Below are 6523 nucleotides of genomic sequence, written 5' to 3'. Positions count from 1 at the left end.
TCCAACTACTGGTTTTGTTGAATCTTTATATAGTTCTTTTTGTTTCTACTTGGTTTAATTTCAAATCTGAGTTTGATTATTTCCTGCCATCTACTTCTTTTTGGGTGTATTTGCTTGTTTTTGTTCTAGAGCTTTCAGGTGTGTGGTCAAGCTGCTAGTGTATGCTCTCTCCAGTTTCTTTTTGCAGGCACTCAAAGCTATGAGTTTTTCTCTGAGTTTAGCACTGCTTTCATTGTGTCCTATAAGTTTGGGTATGTTGTACCTAAACGTTCACTAAACTCTAAAAAGTCTTTCATTTCTTCCTTGATCAAGTTATCCTTGAGTTGGGAATTGTTCAGCTTCCATGTGTATGTGGACATTCTGTTGTTTTTAGTATGGAAGACCAGCCTTAGTCTGTGGTAATCTGATTGGATCCATGGGATTATTTCAGTCTTCTTGTATCTGTTGAGGCCTGTTTTTTTGACCAATTATATGGTCAGTTTTGGAGAAGGTATTATGAGGTGCTGATAAAAGGGCATATTCTTTTGATTTAGAATGAAATGCACTATAGATATCTGTTCAAACCATTTGGTCCATAACTTCTGTTAGTTGCACTGTGTCTCTATTTAGTTTGTGTTTCCATGATTTGTCCATTGCTGAGAATGGGGTCTTGAAGTCTCCCACTATCGTTGTGTGAGGTGCAATGTGTGCTTTGAGCTTTAGTAAACTTTCTTTTATGAATGTGGGTGCTCTTGCATCTGGAGCATAAATGTTCAGAATTGCAAGTTCTTCTCAGTAGATTTTTCCTTTGATGAATATGAAGTACCCTTCCTTATCCTTTTTGATAACTTTTGGTTGAATGATGACTTTATTTGATACTAGAATGGTACTCAAACTTGTTTCTTGAGACCATTTTCCTGGAAAATTGTTTTCCAGCCTTCTACCCTTGAGGTAGTATCTGTCTTTGATGCTGAGGTGGGTTTCATGTATGCACAAAATGCTGGATCCTGTTTACTTTTCAGTAAGTTTTTCTATGTCTTTTTATTGGGGAATTGAATCCATTTATGTTAAGAGATATGAAGGAATAGTGATTGTTGCTTCTTGTTATTTTTCATATTATTTTTGTTTGTGTGGCTATCTTCTTTATGGTTTGTTGAAAGAATATTCCTTTCTTGCTTTTTCTAGGGTATAGTTTCCCTCCTTATGTTAGCGTTCTCCATCTATTATATTTTGTAGGGCTGGATTTGTGGAAAGACATTGTGTAAATTTGATTTTGTCATGGAATATCTTGGTTTCTCAATCTATAGTAATTAAGATTTTTGCTGGATATTGTAGACTAGTCTGGCATTTGATTTCTCTTAGCGAATATATGACATCTGTGCAGGATCTTCTAGGTTTCATATTCGCTCCTGAGAAGTCTGGTGTAATTCTGCTAGGTCGGCCTTTATATATTACTTGACCCTTTTCCTTTACTGATTTTAATATTCTTTATTTTTTGTGCATTTCATGTTTTGACTATTGTGTGATGGGAGGAATTTTTTTCTGGTCGAGTCTACTTGGATTAATGGAGTCATCTTGTATGTTTATGTGCATCTCTTTCTTTTGTTAGGAAAGTTTTCTTCTATAATTTTGTTGCAAATAATTACTGACCCTTTAAGTTGGGAATCTTCACTCTTTTCTATACCTATTACCCATAGTTTTGGTCTTCTCATTGTATCCTGGATTTCTTGGATGCTTTCTGTCATGAGCTTTTTGCATTTTCATTTTTTTTTTTTTACTGTTGTATCATTGTTTTGTATTGTATCTCCTGTACCTGAGATTCTTTCTTCTATCTCTTGTATTCTGTTGGTGATGCTTGCATTTATGCCTCTTGATCTCTTTTTTAGGCATTCTACCTCCATGGTTTTCTCCCTTTATGATTTCTTTATTGTTTCTATTTCTCTTTTTGGATCCTGGATGTTTTGTTCAATTACTTCACCTGTTTGATTGTGCTTTCCTCTAATTCTTTAAGAGGTTTTTGTGTTTCCTGTTTAAGGACTTCTACCAGTTTATCTGTTTTCTCCTGGATTACTTTAAGGGAGTTATTTATGTCTTTCTTAAAGTCCTCTATCATCTTCATCATAAGATGTGACTTTAATCCAGAGTCTTGCTTTTCTTGCGTATTGGAGTATCCAGGGCTCACTGTGTTGAGAGAACTGTGTTCTGATGATGACAAGTAGCCTTGGTTCCCATTGCTTTTGTTTTTGCCCTTGCCTATTGCCATCTGGTTATCTCTGGTGTTAGATTGTCTTGCTGTCTCTGACTGTGGCTTGTCCCTCCTGCAAGCCTCTGTGTCAGTACTCCTGGTAGACCAGTTCTTACTGGGAGGAATTTGGGTATGGAAAGCCATGGCACAGGGTCAACTCTAGGCTGTGGATGGAAACTGGAATTATCCTGTTCCAAGCTGCTCCTCTGTTCCTGTGTTTTGAGTGTTCCAGGCACATCCATTTGAGCAGAAGTCATGGTCTTCCCTGTGCTCACAGGCTTTTCTGCACTCCTGGGAGACCAGCTCTCCTGTTATGGAGCACTGTGTCACAGGATCATTTCCTGTCTCCTTTGTCTTTACATTCAGGTACAGAACAATCACAGACAAGAAAGTCATGGCTCTGGACCTGGGCTATTTCCATGGCAACAAAAGTTGCAAAGAAACAGCAAGAAAGCTTCAGAGGAAGTTAGCATGAGAATTTGATTAATGTCAAGAAGGATGCAGTCATGATACTTTCTGATTAATGCTATTACTTGGGATAGGTAGAAAAACTAAGTTATTAGAGTGCTATTGAAGATGTTGGTAGACCACTGAGGCATGTCAAGTCAGTCAGCTGAGAGGAGAGTGGACAGTGGTCAAGTGCAGTCAGGCAGTGCTCACTCCAAAACCACCTCTGAGGTCCAGGCAGAGGTTCTTCATCATGGCTCTGCTTTGCTTCTTGACATCTCTACCATGTTTTCAGCTATCTCAGGAGTGTCCTGCAGTGCCCTCTTTATAACCATTTTGAGGGTCTGCTGCTGCAACCAATGCCTGAAGGAGCCCACGAAAAAATAAATGTTAATAGCAGTCAGTTGTTCTGACTGCTATTAACAGCTGTTAATAGCAGTCAGAACAACTGATGCCAGATAAAGTCTACAATCATCTACACTTAAATCATTCTTAATCCAGAATAACAGGAACCAGTAGATACCACAGGGCAACTCGCAGAGGAGAAAAATCAAAAGGCTCAGCATGATGGTCATGCATAATCTGGTAAATTTCATCCATCCAGCACCATAGAACAACCTGGCCAGTAAAGCCAGGCTGGACAGAGGACTACAAACAAAGACATCAGGTATGTGGTAGTAAAGAAGTTCGATGCTGGACACACATTGTGGTTTTCATAATTGATAACTATGAAAATGCAGAAAAATCTATTCAGCATGCAGAACAACAGGGACAGGACCCAGATCACTGCACACATGACAGTTGATGTGTGTTCTGGGTGGCGGCAGCAATACCAGATGAGGCACAGTACAGACAGGCAGTGCTCAGTGTTGATGGCACTGAGCAAGCTTAGGCCTGTGATGTAGAGAACCATCCTGAAGGTGTAAAGGCACTCAAGAAAAATACTGTTGGGATAGGAAAATTTGAGAAGAAGCATTGTGGATTCTGTGATGTGACAGAGGAGGAAGAAGTCAGACAGGGCCAAGTTTAGGATGTAGACTGAGAGGGCATTCCTGTGCAAGCAGAAGCCCAGGAGCCAGAACACAATGGTGTTTCCTGTCAGCCCAACCAGTCCGAAGATGATGATCATCAAGGTTGGGATCAGGATCCAGATGCTGATACTTCTAGGTATGGTTACTTCCATGGATTTGTTGTTGTGGGTGCCATTGGCGAGGCTGAGGTGTTTAGGTCCAGAAAACCTGCACTGTTGCTGCTGGGAACACAAAAAAGAAACGAGGTCTTCCCTCTTCCCTATGAACACACCTTTTTTTTTTTTACTTCTTTTTTGTTTTGTTTTGTTTTGTTTTGTTTTGTTTTTTTCTATTGGATATTTTCTTTATTTACTTTTCAAATATTATACCCTTTCCCTCTTCCCCCCCTCCCAGAAACCCCCATCTCATCATCCCTCCCCCAGCTTCTATGAGGGTTTTCCTCAACTCACACACCCACTTCCACCTTTCTACCCTCAATTTCCCTACACTGGGAAAATTATGGAGCCTTCATGGGTCTAAGGACCTTTTCTTCCATTGATGCATGATATACCCATCCTATGCTACATATGCATTTTGAGCCACATGTACTCCTTTATTGATGGCTTAGTCCCTGGAGTTCTGGTGGTAGGGGTCTTGTTGGTTGATATTGTTGTTCTTCTTATGGGGCTGCAAACCACTTCAACTCCCTCAGTCCTTTCTCTAACTCCTCTATTAGGAACCCGGTACTTAGTCCAATGGTTGTCTGCTACCATCTCCCTCTGTATTTTCAAGGCTTTGACAAGGCTTTTTCAGGAGACTGGTATATCAGGTTCCTGTTGGCATGCACTTTTTGGTATCCATAATAGTGTCTGGGTTTGGTAACTGTATATGGGATGAATCCCCAGGTAGACCATTCTCTGGGTGACCTTGCCTTTAGTGTCTGCTCTACACTTCATCTCCATATTTGCTCTTGTGAGTATTTTGTTCTCCTGCTAAGAAGGACCAAAACACCCACACTTTAGTCTTCCTTCTTATTGAGCTTCATGTGGTCTTTGAATTTTATCCTGGTTATTTGCAGCTTTGGGCTAGTATACACTTATCAGTGAGTGCATACCATGTGTGTTCTTTTGTGATTGGGTTACCTAACTCAGGATGATATTTTCTAGTTCTATCCATTTGCCTAAGAATTTCATGAATTCACCATTTTTAAAAGCTGGGTAGTATTCCATTGTGCAAATGTACCACATTTTCTGTATCCATTCCTCTGTTGAGAAAAATCTAGGTTCTTTCTAGCTTCTGGGTATTATAAATAAGGCTGCTATGAACATAATGGAGTATGTGTCATTAATACATGTTGGAGCATCTTCTGGGTATATGCCCAGGAGTGGTATTGCTGTATCCTCCTGTAGGACTATGTCCAATATTCAGAGGAACCATCAAACTAATTCCAAGAGTAGTTGTACCAGCAAACATTCCCTCCAGCAATGGAGGGGTGTTCCTCTTTCTTCACATCCTCACCAGCATCTGCTGTCACTCATGTGCTGCTGAGTATTTGATTTTAGCCATTCTGACTGGTGTGAGTTGCAGTCTCAGGGTTATTTTTATTGAACACACCTTTTGTTAAGACATATTTTATTAATACACATTTGTTGGGAACAAGCAAAAGGAACCAATTCTAAGAACTACGATTTCATTTTCAAACTCCATTTAATCATAGAAACTAAATCCCAGGACCCAGTGGGAGCTGAGGACTTCCCAGTAGCCGCACAGCTTCTAGTATAAGGAAATAGTTGTCAGAGTCCAGATATCTCAGGGGAAACTCCTGCATCTTGCTGGCAGGGCCAAACTAAATTTCTCTTCCCAGGCCTAGGAACTTACTCCTAACCTGATTGGTAAAAACTCCCTTGCTCAACCCCTCATGTCAAAACATGATTGGACAATGCTACAGCCCGTTCTTCTCGCCTTTCATTAAGGTTCCATCCCTTAAATTATCTGTAAAACATTCCTTCAAGGTTGTAATTTAGCTCTTGGGTCTATTCTTTGGCCCCATGGACAAGAATCTGCTTGATTACAATGAATTTTTGTCATCTGTACTGGCATAATATTAGAGTTATTTTGGACTTATGTTGGATTTAAGAGGATCCCACAACATACTAACTGTATAAGGTGATGAGTTTTATTATGAGATTTTCAGGTGATTATAATGTACATTTTATGATCATTAATTATATGTCTGGCCTAGCTTGCCTGCTAGGAACAATGGTTTTTGTGTTTCAGGACAAGTAATGCAGGTTAACAGAGGACAGGCAACTTATTAAGAACCTCCAAATCATGGAGAATGTCCCTCTCCTTTGAGTAGTCACTCAGAATCATCACCTGGGTGTATTGATTATATGTGGATGGGAGAAAAGCCAGAGAAGAAATATCTAAAGCCAGTAAATATCCAACTCTGAGATGGCAGTCAATGCTGTAGATTAAGAAAGCATCCAGCTGCTAGATTATAAAAGTTTCAAATCCGCAAGGTCTAGATGTAGAAACCCTCTCTCAAAAATAAAAGGCTTCTCATTGAGATATTGACGTAGATTTTGTTTTAAAAATGTTAGGTAAATTTTAACTTGTTATTGGGACATATATGGAACTAAACATACTTCTAGTATTTTGTACTGTATCTTGGCATTAAGTTACAAAATCCAAATGCCAGTCAACTTTGAACAGCATAGAAGATGCTCTATGTCCTGTAGCATTAAATACTCAGTCAGGATTGAATTTTTTACATAAAAAAAGAAGCACATCCATACTATATATATATATATATATATATATATATATATATATATATAGT

The 6523-nt window shown here is 39.2% G+C and overlaps 1 pseudogene; it reads right to left on the bottom strand.

Moving 5' to 3' along the window:
* Positions 1-2922: 2922 nt before the first annotated feature.
* LOC110314611 lies at positions 2923-3919 on the bottom strand (annotated as a pseudogene).
* Positions 3920-6523: the final 2604 nt, after the last annotated feature.

The sequence above is a fragment of the Mus pahari genome, unplaced genomic scaffold (assembly GCF_900095145.1).
Source record: "Mus pahari unplaced genomic scaffold, PAHARI_EIJ_v1.1 scaffold_8548_1, whole genome shotgun sequence".
Classification (NCBI taxonomy): domain Eukaryota; kingdom Metazoa; phylum Chordata; class Mammalia; order Rodentia; family Muridae; genus Mus; species Mus pahari.
Note: the sequence above shows the minus strand (reverse complement) of the source record. Positions and strands in the feature narration are given on the sequence as shown.